Here is a 14,727-nt window from a genome sequence, read left to right on the forward strand (position 1 = left end):
TATTGTTTAAAAATTTTAAAAGCCCAGTAATACTGCATGAGAAGGATGTAGGTCTTGAAATTCTAAGCAAAGGTAATGGTTAACTTTTCATGATTAACATCTTGCAAGCAATGTGATATTTGTCTATTTTTCATGTTTTATGTCTGCATTTTTACAATTTTTATGCTGGTCTCAAATGTAGTTGTTCAGGAGTTACAAGAGCAACATGGTGCTAATTCTAAGTCACTTAATGTAGTGAGATGTACATCTTTTAATAAAGATGGGATCATTAAGGATGAATGTATTTTTTCTCCTCTAAGTGACTTACAATTTTTCATCTATATTGCAGATGGTCATTTGTTGTAACTGAGAGAGGAACAAGTAGCTGTTAAGAGAAGGTTAGTTGGCATAGCTAGCTATTAAGAGAGGAACATGTTATGTTGAAGGTGACTTTGATTTTGAAGAAGGGAGAGGTGGAGGTGGAACTTTGGAATTTTATCAGGAGGAACCCAACAAGTTGTGGTGGAAAGATGATGATATCGATGGGTCTTTCCTTCGACAAACCAACACTAGGGTAGAAAGTGATGTGCATGTGGTGGCTCTTGCCTTAACTATGTCAACTAGGAGGAACACAATATCAATGTTTAAATTAAATAACTAGTGTTATTATATTACTGGATAGCAAAGCCATAAAAAGGGGGGGGGGGATATAATTGTTCTCCATTTGAGACATGGATTGAAAACATTTATTTACCCTTCTGTCTATCCACTTGGGAAGTAACATTAGAACCACAACACAAACCTAAAAGGAGATTGATGACTGGATTGAATTACAAGCAAAATGAGCGGACTGAATTAGTTAAACAAAATTGTCTATAAAGGCCAACATCAATGTGGGGAACAGTACAAAATTCATCCTAGCTTGGCCTCATGGTTTACTTTAGACAGAATAAAATAAAAATCCCAATGCAAAAGTCATAAACTAGCATTTCAAAGATTAACTGCACCTATCATTTCCATGAACAAACGTCCCTTTTGAACCAAAGATTAACTGCACCTCTCTTACTTTTCCATGAAGAATCCTCAATAAAACACATGTGTAATACACACACACACACACATACATAGATACTCACATATTTTCCCCTAGCTATCCCTCTAATTTAGCTTATCTAATTAGATTAACATCATTAGATTTTAGTTAATTGTAGTGAACTTGTGGTCAATTTTGGCCAGCACCATATAGCACTGCTCCTATCATCAGCTAAAGTATCCAGTACCACTACCAGGTATGAAAATCAGTGTCCTTTGATTATAAACAAAGTTGACAATTATGTAAATTGCAGATAAGTAAATACACAACAGCTGAATTTATGATAGCTAATTGATACAACACGTATCACAGTTCAAATTTTACATTCGTAGCAATCTAGTAGTTCAACTTAAATTGGCACATAGCCAATGGAAGAAAAAAATGAAGGTTACAATCATTACTCTACTGATGGGGGCGGTGTAACTGGGGTTGCAGGTTATATGTTTTGATTTATATTTAAGTTTAACACAAGGCTTACCTTTGTTGAAGGAGCAGAGACTGGTTGTGGCTTGGCTTCTACTGATGTTGGCAGTGTAACTGGGGTTGCAGGCTCACTTGGTTGTTCTTCCTGCAAAGAAATAAAAAAACAAGAACAATGGTTACCAAAGATTGTTCCTAAATGTTTGAGGAAACATACCAAATAATATTTCTACGTGTAACAAAAACACTATGCATGTATTCTATGAGAACTGAAATTTGTGTTGTGATCAACTACCTCAACCATGGACCTAACTCTCAGACCAATAACTACAATACATGATTGATACGGCAGTTCTGCACAAGTTTGACCAGCAATGCAAAACCAAGCTATATATTAAAGAAACATTATATTGTTACAATATTTTTTTATAAAAAACATTGTACTAATAATATAACTTGATATCTATCATAAAAAATATAACTTGATAAAAATTAGAAGTGGAAACCAAAGAGATATGCATGGCATCTACAGGCTACACCAATGTACTGTGTTTTTATCGAATTCATTTTTCCATGTTTCCATTCTTAAAATTGGAAGTTTCTGATTCATTGTACCCCTTCTTTCTGCAGTTAATATCGGTAAAGCCAACACTTTTTTATTTTATTTTATTTTTGTGTTCCTCTTATTAATTAAGATATACTTCTTGATTTAAAGGAACCAAATAGGTATGAAAATAATAAAAAGATATAAAATATTTGAATTAAATTATAGTGTAGAGGTGTAGGAATAGAGGTGTGAGATCCATACTAATTTTTAAAATTTTAATCTCAAATTCACCTAAGATGAATTAAATCAAACACTACCTAAAATATCATTTGTTTTCAAATAATCGTTGACCAACATCTCTTTGTCATAAAGAAATCTATTTTAGAAACTTAAATTTTTCTATCCTGAAAAAATATAACTTGTACTCTATTAGTGTTTATTTAAAAACAAAAATCACTAATGGATGAAGTTGTTACCTACCCTAGAATATAAGAAGATTGTTACCTACCCTATTCATCATAGCAATGACTTTTTGGATCAGAACATTAGGTTGAGAGCCCATTTTTTATGTCATAGTTAGCACATTCTTCATACTTGTTATTTATATATTACTATGAATTAATAATACTTATTATTTCCATTGGCCTTCCTCCGAAAGATTACACCAGCTATAAATTGCATGCACAGTTTCTTAAAACCAGAAAGTAAATTGCTAAAAACTTGAAAACATGGGCATTGCTAGTCTGAAAATGAACATAAATTATGGTGTAGTAGTTCCTAAACTAAATTAGTCAATAATCATGTTAAGAAAGATTCAAAACAGCACAAACAAAAGAATTATTATAATAAATAAAAAATCCTAAATCTTAACCTATGTTAGATCATGAAATATTTTCTTAATGTTACAAAGCTTTTCAACTAATAAAAAAAATCCTCAATACCCCCCAAATTTTCTCAAATAAAGAATTACAATATTCTAACTTGATGTTATTATGTTTCTTTTGTTGTTTTGTTCAAATCTGAAAGAAACCTGGTATCTTGTTAGCATAAACCTGGTTTCTCTCTCAAATGACAAGATAAAACCCTTCTCAACCCCTATTTCTATTCATACACAGCTGCTAGCATAAACCCACCCTTAATGGGCCTAATCAATTGTTGGCCCATTCCCTTTCTTTCTAACATAACCCCTTGTATTTCTTTGACTGACTAACCTAACTGCTAATCTAACCAATCAAAATCACTAATGGATGAAGTTGTATACTTCAGCTACCACAATCTTGGTTCAAGCAGTGTTCCTTTATTCCTCGAAACAATGTTGCAAGCAAGTGAAGAATGAGTTTACACTTTGCATATAAGATAATGTGGCACAAACAAGGAAGGAAAATGATCCATGTGACTCTAAATTGGTACTAAACAAAGACAAGATCAGAGAAGATAGGTTATGGCTTCTACAATGCACCCTTCAAAGCCAGAGCATGGATTCAGAAGCTCTTATAATCATTGATTATATATACCTTTTTACACTTATGTAAATATCACCCTCATCTAACAGCTGAGATAGAACAGAGAAGATGCATGTTAAACAACACCAAAAAGATATGCAATTGGAGTATGATGTTTTGGCCAAGGTACCAAGACAAGATAAAAGGAGCTAAATGTCAATAGTAGGAAAATGGATGAATGAAATAGTTTCAATGTTAGGCCATAATAACATAATTTCAAACAAGGATTCAAACTACTTTTTATGAGGGACTGCAGCTACAAATTCTATTCATCTTTCTGCTACCCTTTTATATATTCTCAATGTCCCATTGGTACTAAGACACATATAAAATTTGACTTCTAAATTCATTTTAAAGGAAGGTAGTGCTAGTGACCCAAAAATCATTTACTATCTATTGTTACCACACAACAACAATTATATCTAAAGCACTTAAAAAAAGAAAACAAAAAGAGGAAGAAGAAGTAAACCGGTGTGAGGTGAGGCAATGTGTTGATAAAAAAAAGAAGCTAAAACTCAGCCATGCGAGGTGAGCTCAACTCAGCCATGGTATTGAATACAAAAAGATGCAGAGAAGAAGACAGAGTCGCGAAAAAGATGCAGCAAAATACCTGGGTACAGTGGCGGGGTGTCACGGTGGTGACATGTCACGGTCGCAAGCTATCACGGTGGTTGTAGAGGGAGATAGAGTCGCGAAGATGAAGCTTAGACGGAGAAGAAGAGATCGCGAGTAAAATAGGGCTCGTGTTCTAATATTTTTAAATGTACCTTCAACATCGATTTTCAATAAATAAAAAAATCGATGTTAACAAAACACTATAAATGTTAACATTGGTTTTATTGAAAAAACCAATGTTAACTTATCATACGTTAACATCAGTTTTTTGTATAACCGATATCAACTAATGTACATTATTTACAATTATGCTACTGCGTTTTGTATTTTAACATCAGTTTTTTTTTTTTTTTTTATCAAAAATCGATGTTAACCCAACGATGTTAAATCTACATTTTCTTGTTGTGACCATGTTAAATTGCTATGGCACATCATCATATGGTGATTAGATTCAATTAGGTGATAAGTCATCTAAACTAAAGAAAAAAGTAATATGTATAAGTCAAATTAAATAAATTTTGTGCAGTTCAATTTGAATTGAGTATTGATCTGTTTTTAAATTTTTTATTTTATATAACTTTTAGAATTATTTTTATTTTAATAACAACTAATAAAATAAATTAATACAATACAAAATTTGGTAATCACTTAAATTTTGAACAGTTCTTAGTTAATGATATTTTAGATAACTGTGATCAATAGAACAATAAAAAAAACTAGACACACCAACAACTCTAATAATAATGTTATCATTATAACTTTTATAAGGGTATAAAGAAAAAAATTAAATATAACAAGGAAAACGATATAAATATAGTTTTATTTAATTCAGTTTTAATAATAAAAACTGAAACAAACTAAATTAAACAAAATGTTTAATTGGTTTGTTTCCAATATCACTAAATTCTAAAAGATTTAGATTAATTTAACATTTTAAAATAATTTCATTTAATTTTGAACATCCATAATGAATACTCAAAATGGATCGAGCCTAGTAATTTTTCTTATCTTGTTAATTAGTTATTGCAAACACAAGAGGCTTAACTTTTTGGTAGCATGAATTAACAATCGTGAGGTGACTACTTCATTGTTTATGAATTATGATCATTGTTCTAAACCGACTTCTAGTAATTTGTTTGGCCTCCTCAATTTGGTTGTCATTAGCTTGGTTGCTCTCTACTAGTTTGTCTTTTGTCACACAACCTTCTTCTATACAAATTTAGTTATAATATAAAAAAATTAAATATATATTTTCCTACAATTTAATATTTTTTAATTTTTGTTCTTGCAATTTTTTTCTTTATTTTAGTCATTTGAAAAACATAGTTTTATTTTTTTATTCATTTTAAATAACATTTTGAACATTTAAAAAATGATTTGAGTAATAAAAAATAAAAATTATTTAAAAAATTTTAAGGATAAAAAAATAAATATATTTTATAATAACTAAAATAAATAAAAATTACAAAGATAAAATAAAAATATTAAATTATAGAAAAAAATTTAAACTAAATAAAAATTTGCATAGATTTTTTTTTTTGTTAGACTGAATTATTTCTCACCAGGGTAAATATGAAAATTTTAGTAAAAAAAATGACATGATATCATATCTTATGTTTGTTGAAAGTCTATATGACAAAAGTTGAAAAATGCAATATAGTCATTTTCTTGTATATAAAATAGGAGCTAGGGAAATTCTTGGTCAAAACCCCAAACCGGAAGAAAATGTTGCACAAAAACCAGTGAGATGTAACGTGAGTAACCGTGCAAAGCAGGTATTATTGTATGCCATTATACCCCCAATATGTACACTTGTGTACAAGTGCAAGTGATTAAGAAAAGTTTGATAATAAAAAGAAATCGAGTGCGTGAGATTTCGGTAGCACGTGTGCACGTGTCATGTCAGCGAGTCCGTGCATCATTTCTCATAAAAAAAATTAATATTCATTTTATCCTAAAAGTACCAGATTATAATAAATTAATTCTTAAAAATGAAAAATTTAAATTTAATTCTTATTATATAAAAAGTGTGATATATTAATTATGTTATTAAATTTATCAGACTATTTTTCTATTAAATTATAATATTTAAAAATTAATTTGACAATAAATTATAATATTTAAGAATTAATTTAATAAGAAATTATATTTTGAAGAATTAATTTAACATTAAACTTCAAAATTTTTAAAATTAATTTATCGTTAAATTAACTACAAAATTAATTTATAAATTTTTTTTCATATAATCAATTTTTGGCACTTTTAGGATCAAAATATTTTACCCTAAAAATCAAGGGACGTAGCACCCGAATTGCTGGAAACTTTGCGTTGCAGACCCCACCCGTGACATTCACCCATTGTCTCCAGCGCTCTATCTACACTGAAATCTGAACCATACATTTTATATGCTTGAAGTATGTTCGAAATTTTTGTAGGTATATTAATTTTGTTTTAAATTTTTACAAATTTTTTTTTTGAACTTTAATTTTTTTACAGAATCTTTAAATTATTTGTTGTTACTTGTTTTGAGCCCCATTGTGAGACTATTGATAGTAATAACTAATAACATATTTTACATTCTCATAAATATAGTAGTTTTGTTTTTATTTTTTAAAATATAAGTATTTTAATTTTTTAGTCCATATAAAAAATTAATATATTTTATCCTTTTAAATCCTATTATCATGTCATATTTTTTTAAATTATAATAATTTCACTAAATTTATAATCTCTATACTCTTAAAATAAATTATATCGTAAATATATCAAAACCCTCAAATATCTAGATAGAAAACAATAATAAAAATTTAACATAGAAGAAAATAATTAAAAAATCCAGTTTACTCAATTAAAATATATTAAAAGATTCAAATTATACATAATTTCAATTTAAAAGCCTAAAACTATAACTAGTATTTTTAAAAAAATAATGACAAGATCAAATTTACTTAACTTCGAAATAAAAAAACTAATTAATACAAAAAACTAAAAAAAATTATACACATCTCAAAAAAATAAAAAGAGTTTAATTTTCTTACATGTAAATTTAAAGAGTTAGTTTTATATTATAGATAAAAAAATAAAATAAATTTAGTTATTTAAAAATTATATTAAAAAAAAATTGATTGATTTTTAAACAAGGTGTACATGCATATTAAATTCAGATAAATAGTTTTTTTTTTAACATTAAGAATAGTAGTTAAGTTTATACTTTTGATTGATGCTTATGTTGCATGTGATGGAAACGCGCCGCTAAATGCGCGTGGGTGAAGTCGAAAACGAATGCAGGGTCTCTTTCCTCCGCATTGACCGGCTATAACCCCACGATCGTATCTTGGTAGGACCCATGCCCGAATCGCTTAAACCTTCTTTAACCTAACCTAACCCATTGCATAAACCCTAAACCCCAGTTAATGGCCGAAAGCAACGTTCTTAAACCAGACACATCATTTTTAAACAGTAAAAAGTAGTTCTGATTTACTTGTCTAATCACCATCAAATCAACTTATTGTGAGGAGCAGCTTGTTTGAAGAGGATATTAACCATTAAATTATTATAAATTTTAAAAAGAATTAAAATTTATGTAATTATTTTCAAATTATATAACTTATTGTTTTAATTTTAATAATTCACATACATAATTACATATAAAAATATAATTAATTTTTATATTGAGTTATGAACTTTTATCATGAGATTTTTCTTTATTTTTTTCTTATGACACACGAATTTATTATTATATAATATTTATTTTTTATATTATCTAAATTATCAAATTATTAATAAAATTGGAAAACCATCATGCAGGAAAATCAATAAACTTAAATAATAGTAAATTCAATCAACCAAATGCATATAACATAAGTATAGACAGAGACGAATCTAGGAAATCATTAAAGGGAGTTAGATTTTTTTTTATAATTTAATTATTTAAATATTGAATTTCTAAAAAATAAATATTTAGTAAATAATAATTTTTATAAAATTATTTTTTATTTTTAGACATAAAATTATTATTTTTTATTTCAAATAATACAAGAAGAAATACATGTGTGTTTATATGTGTGCAATCTTTTTTTAAGTCTTGGAATGTTTTTTTATGACAACAACAATCAAAATAACTCACGGTAATAACTTCATAAGAAAATAAAAAAACTCGTTAAATGTAATAATACCTTAAAGTCATCAAAATTTATAATAAATGAGATTTATAATAAAATGCATAGTATAATTAGCATAGATAATAACAATTGATAAAAAAATCATGAAAATGTCATTCTTTATGTTATGTATTAATTAGTATATATCTCTTTGATATAGATTATAATCAGTGATAATATATATTATTAAATATATTAGTCTTTTTTAATATTAAAAATATTATTATATAATTAGTACTAACATATATTAATTATTATATGTATTATTAATAATATTTTTAAAAAATATTATTATATATTATTGTTGAAAGAAGGTAAGGAAACTAAAGCCTTTTGTTGTCCCTTTAAATTCGTCCGTGACTATAGATGTTTATAGCGTTACGAACATAAAAACTAAAAAGACATAAATTTTAATTTTTTTATCCTTGAAAATTAAATATCGTATCAAGGATTTAGAATATTAATCAAGTTTAACTTTTAAGTTTAGTTTAACCAATTATTCAAGTGACGAGATTAATAGTGTGTTTGGAACAACTTAATCAAGTGCCTATATTACTAATTCAAGGATCGATTTACTGCAAAAATTTTATTATTGTCCGATATTTTGGTCTCTACTTGGAATATAATCTAATCAATTGGTTCGAGAGAAAAAAAAAATCAATCAAACTCAACCAAATGTAATTAAATTTTGATTTTAGCTTTTATTTTGTCCAAAATCCTTTTAAGTTATTGGCAAGAAGAAAGCAAATAATTTCATGCAAATCAAACATGAATTTTGCATTTAGGAAGGGGGGAGGGACTAGGGATGAGGACCGTGAGAATCCAGCGCAAGGGGTGATTGGGATAAGCATTGGGTTTTGTATAGTGGGAGTTTGGATAAGTCGGTGAAAGTTTGGAGCATTTCCCAATCGATGAATAATAAATAATAATAAGGTGAAGCAACATCACATGGCTTCTAATGTAGACTCGTTGCCTTCTATATCAAATAATAACATAAGGGTGAGGTATGTGAGCAAGAGAGGAGAGGAATGGGCGTGAAAATGAAAACAAGTAGGCCGAGTGAGAGGGAATATGAAAAATCAAATTCCATTCACGAAGGTTCTAATAAAACAACTTTGAATATCTTATTTCAAGATGGATTTAATAAAAATGGGTCTTGAAAAGATATTTTAAGGATGATTTTATAAAAGTCGTCTTTGAAAACTTTCGATTATTTATAAAAATACTGTTACGCTTTTAAAGACGTTGATTTTGTAGAACTGTGTTAAAAAGTGTTGTAGAATAGTATCCTTGTAGTAGTGACTTTGAGACCAATAACCTTTATTCTTCCGTCAATTTAATTTGTAGTTTCTGCCATAAATGCTTAACGTGAAAGGCATGCAAATGGTTCGATTCGTGCTTGGTGTCAAAAACATTTTGAAAGCAATGTTATTATTATTTTTTTGAAGTAAGAAAGCAATGTTAAGAAATTGAAACATTCATATTCAAGAAAGCATGTAATTAAGCCTAACTAATTCAAACATCCCAAAAAGTTTTCCAAGCAAAAACAATTTATACAGTGACCCGCCCAAAATGTCCCATCAGAATTCAAATTATGCAAATTAAAGTTAAGCCTAATTTGAGCTCTTCAGAAATCACCACATCATACTTTCCCACACCCAATATTAAACTTTAACAGTTAATGCAAGTTTGTTCGTGCAATTATAATTTTAAGAATATGAAATTTTAAATTTGGCACATACAATTATACATGAACGGTAAAGATTGGCTCTAAAAATACATAAATAATAAAGATTAAAAGTCATATAAACTTTTTAATCTTAACTAGTATACTCCTATGGATATAGGGGTAAGTTGTAAAATTAAATGTATAATAAAATTAGATACGTTTAGTTGTAATTGTGCAAAACTTAGTGAGAATCAAAAGTAAAAAGATTAAAATATGTAATATATTTTTATAAAATAATGTTGTTTATTTAGCTCATAAGTTCACAAAACTAAAACAACATCATTTCCGTTAAAATACACCAAAAAAAGTTCTAAACAAAGTTTAGAGAGATTGATAGAGTATAATGCACTTTAATTACAACTAACCAATCCACAACAAAAAAATAAATAAATTTTGGATCTGAGAACTCAAATATAATTTCCTGGTCAGCTTTCAAATTATGGTAATTCACAAAAGAATTTCATCCAGAATCAATCTTTGCATTCTTCCTCCAGTGATCATCTTACATTCTTTAATCCCTTGCAAATTTTATATCAATTGACAAACAATATATATGTGAAATGAGCAATTAATTAAAGCTATATATTTAAGAGAAAAATATACTATTGATTGACCTTTTAAAAAGCAAATTATTGATAGTGATTTTTTTTAAATGAATGTATGTAACATAACTAGGATCGACAATAAACTATGTCAAAAAGACAAAGTTACAATATTAAGAAAGAAGTTTAATCAAATCTCCTATCTTAAATATAACTATGTCTATTACAATAAAATAGCAAAACAACATAATTGTATTTGGATGTCCTAATGCATTTGTTATAAACCCTGTTGAAAAGAAACTTATAACTCAAATTGACAAAAATTGGCCAATGTATAGTTTGTTGCATGTACAGTTGTGGTTGACTCTATTGTGGTAAAGTGTTATCTAGTGACAAATTATATTAGCAAATTAGTGTTTTATGTAATAAAAAATTCAAATATTGATTGATTAGTGTAAGCACAAATGTATATATATAAAAATATTTATCAGCAAAATTTGTAGTATAGTAGTAGGCATTATCCTTCTTTAGATTTTTATATTAGAAAGTGTATTGTCAATAATTGTTGAATTTGTGATGTGATCCTTACTAGGAGCGGATCGCTTGATACATGTTACAGAGTTTTAGATTATGCCACTTCCAGAGAGGGAAGATAAGTTATGGTGGACGCCGCAAGGATTACCTTGATAAGCCTGAGATTGGTTCAACAAGGATACGAGAGAGAAGCTTTCACCAAATTATATCAAAATGCCAAAAAGTTCCCCTTTCATTGAAAACGAAAACCAATACATATAGTGTATATGAAAAAAAGGATAAAAATAGACATGGGCCTTCAAAACAGTTTAGGCCAAAATTACAATGAAAAAAATTATAAATAAATAATAAAAAAATAGAACATATTTGGCATGGGCCTTCAAATTAGTTTGGGCCTTCAGCAACAATTAATATGCTTAGTAGTGCATCTGCTTTTGGCCTTCATCCTTCTCCACTTGGGCCTTGTTAAGTATGCCTACTACCATTTGTTGGAGGGTATCCACTGACTGTTTGGTCCTACTCCTGGTCATAGGTCCCTGTATTTGGACAGTTTTAGGATTCTCATCATTCCCTTATTCTTGGAAAGCATTTGCCCTCAAATGTTCAGAATCATCACCTGCAACAAATGGAGTCAAGTCAACAACATTAAATGAAGAACTTACTCCATACTCACATGTAATATCGATCCTGTAAGCATTGTCATTGATTCTCTCAAGTACTTGGAAAGGTAAGTCTCTTCTAGGTTGAAGTTTGGACTTCCTTTGTTTAGGGAACCTCTCTTTCCTCATGTGTACCTAAACTCAATCGCCTGATTCAACTACCACTTCCTTCCTGTTCTTGTTGGCTTGTTTGGCATAGCCTTCATTCTTATTTGCAATTTGAGCCTTCACCTACTCATGCAATCTTTTCACATACTCAACTTTAGCTTGTGCATCCTTATGCTTAAAATAAGAAATGTTAGGCAATGGAAACAAATCAAGAGGAGTCAATGGATTAAAACCATACACTACTTCGAATGGAGAGTGTTGTGTAGTGCTATGTACAACCCTATTGTATGCAAATTCAACATGAGACAGACATTCTTCCCAACTCTTTATATTCTTTTTAATCACAGCTCTAAGAAGAAAAGATAAAGTTCGGTTTACTGCCTTGGTTTGGCCATCGGTTTGAGGATGGCATGTGGTGGAAAAAAGTAGCTTGATTCTAATCTTACCCCCATAATGTTCTCTAAAAATGACTAAGGAACTTGGTGTCTCGGTTTGAAACGATGCTTCTTAGTAGTTCGTGGAGACACACCACTTCCTAGAAAAATAAATCAACAACATGGCACACATCATTATTCTTCTTACAAGGTGTGAAATGTGCCTTTTTGAGAACCTATCAACCATAACAAAAATAGAGTCCTTACCATTCCTTGTTCGAGGCAAACCTAAAACAAAATCCATAGATAAATTAGTCCAAGAATATTCAGGAACAGGCAAAGGAGAATAAAGACCGTGAGGCATGACCCTAGACTTTGAGTGCTTTGCAAACAATGCACTGTTCGCAAAACTTATGCACATCATGTTTCATATGCGACCAATAGAAATGCTCTTGCAACATGTCTAAAGTCTTTTGAACCCCAAAATGCCCCATTAATCCCCCCGCATGGGCTTCTTTCACAAGCAATCTCCTCATGGATCCTTTAGGCACACATAATCGTTTTTCTTTGAACAAATAGTCATTATGCCGAAAGAACCCATTTTGAGAAGGATGCACACACGCAGAATATTTAGAAGCAAAATCTGGATCATGGTCATACAATTCTTTAATGTGCTTAAACCCAATGAATTTAGTTTCAAGAGTAGAGAATAAGGCATGCCTTCTTGAAAGTGCATCAACAACTACATTGGACTTACCTTTCTTGTACTTGATGACATATTGGAATTGTTCAAGAAACTCCACCCACCTGGTATGCCTCTTGCTCAGTTTGCTTTAACCCTTAAGATGCTTTAAGGATTCATGGTCACTATGTATGACAAATTGTTTGGGTAGAAGGTAATGTTGGATCAAGTGACCTCGAAATAATTAAGAAGGGGGGGGGGGTTGAATTAATTATTAATGAACCTTTACTAATTAAAAATCTAACCTTCTTAATGTTACTAGATTTAATTAGGCTTTTACTACAAAGTTAAGAAAGTAAAGAACAATAATTGAAACTTAAACAAAAGTAAAAGCGATAATTAAAGTGCACAGCAGAAATAAAAGAGTGTAGGAAAGAAGAAGACAAATACAAGAGTTTTATACTGGTTCGACAACAACCCGTGCCTACATCCAGTCCCCAAGCGACCTGCGGTCCTTGAGATTTCTTTCATCCTTGTAAAATCCTTTACAAACAAAGATCCACAAGGGATGTACCCTCCCTTGTTCTCTTTGAACAACCAAGTGGATGTACCCTCCACTTGAACTAATCCACAAGAGATGTACCCTCTCTAGTTCTCAGTTACAACAACCCAAGTAGATGTACCCTCTACTTGTACCACAAAGGATGTACCCTCCAATGTGTTAAGACAAGGTTCTCAAGCGGTTAGTCCTTTGAAACTTTGTGAAGGGGAAATAAAAGATATCTCAGGCGGTTAGTCCTTTGAAATCTTTTGTTTAAGGGAAAGGAAAGAATCAAAAGAATTTTCAAACTGTGTCGTTTTGAATTCTTTGACAAGGAAGAAGGAAGACACAAAATAATTCAGGCGGTTAGTCTTTCGTTCTTTTGGAAAAGGGAGAAGAGAGACACAAAAAGAATTCAAGCGGTTAGTCCTTGGCGAATTATTTTTGGCAAAGGGAGAAGAAAATGAAAAGGATGAATAGCACAAGTTTTTTAACAAAAACTTTTAGAAAGATGAAGAGAAGATGAAACAGAAAAAATCTGTTGAAAAAGATGAAAGAAAATATTAAAAGATTGATTGAAAGAGATGAGTAAGATCAATCAATTTTGTTTCATGCCAAGGTCACATATTTATAATTTCTTGATGACTCAAGTCAAAACTTGTAACTCTTGGCAATTCCTTTAAAACTAATTACTAAGTTATAACTTTTGAAAGAATCTTCAGAAATAAGTCACTTGAAGAATTGTGACTTTTGGAAATGAATTTTTCGAAAACAGTCCCTGGTAATCGATTACCATTAAGGTGTAATCGATTACTCATCAACAGATGTGACTCTTCATTTTGAATTTTGAAAATCTTAACGTTTTAAAACACTAGTAATCGATTACTACATTCTGGTAATCGATTACCAGAGAGTAAAACTCTTTGGTAATGATTTTGTGAAAACTTCTTGTGCTACTCAATGTTTTGAAAAAACTTTTTAATACTTATCTTAATTAAGTCTTCTCTTGATTCTTGAATCTTTGAGTCTTGAATCTTGATCTTGATTATTCTTGAATCTTGAATCTTCTTGATGAATCTTGAAATTAATCTTGATCTTGAACTTAATCTTGAAATCATTCTTTGGGCTTTTTGTCATCATCTTTGTCATCATTAAAACTACTTGAATCAACTTGATTCATCATCATGAATCTTGCTTCTACAGGTAATGCTGCCAATTTTGTAATGCCCTTACCAACGTATA

The sequence above is a fragment of the Glycine soja genome, chromosome 6 (assembly GCF_004193775.1).
Source record: "Glycine soja cultivar W05 chromosome 6, ASM419377v2, whole genome shotgun sequence".
In the NCBI taxonomy this organism is placed as follows: Eukaryota; Viridiplantae; Streptophyta; class Magnoliopsida; order Fabales; family Fabaceae; genus Glycine; species Glycine soja.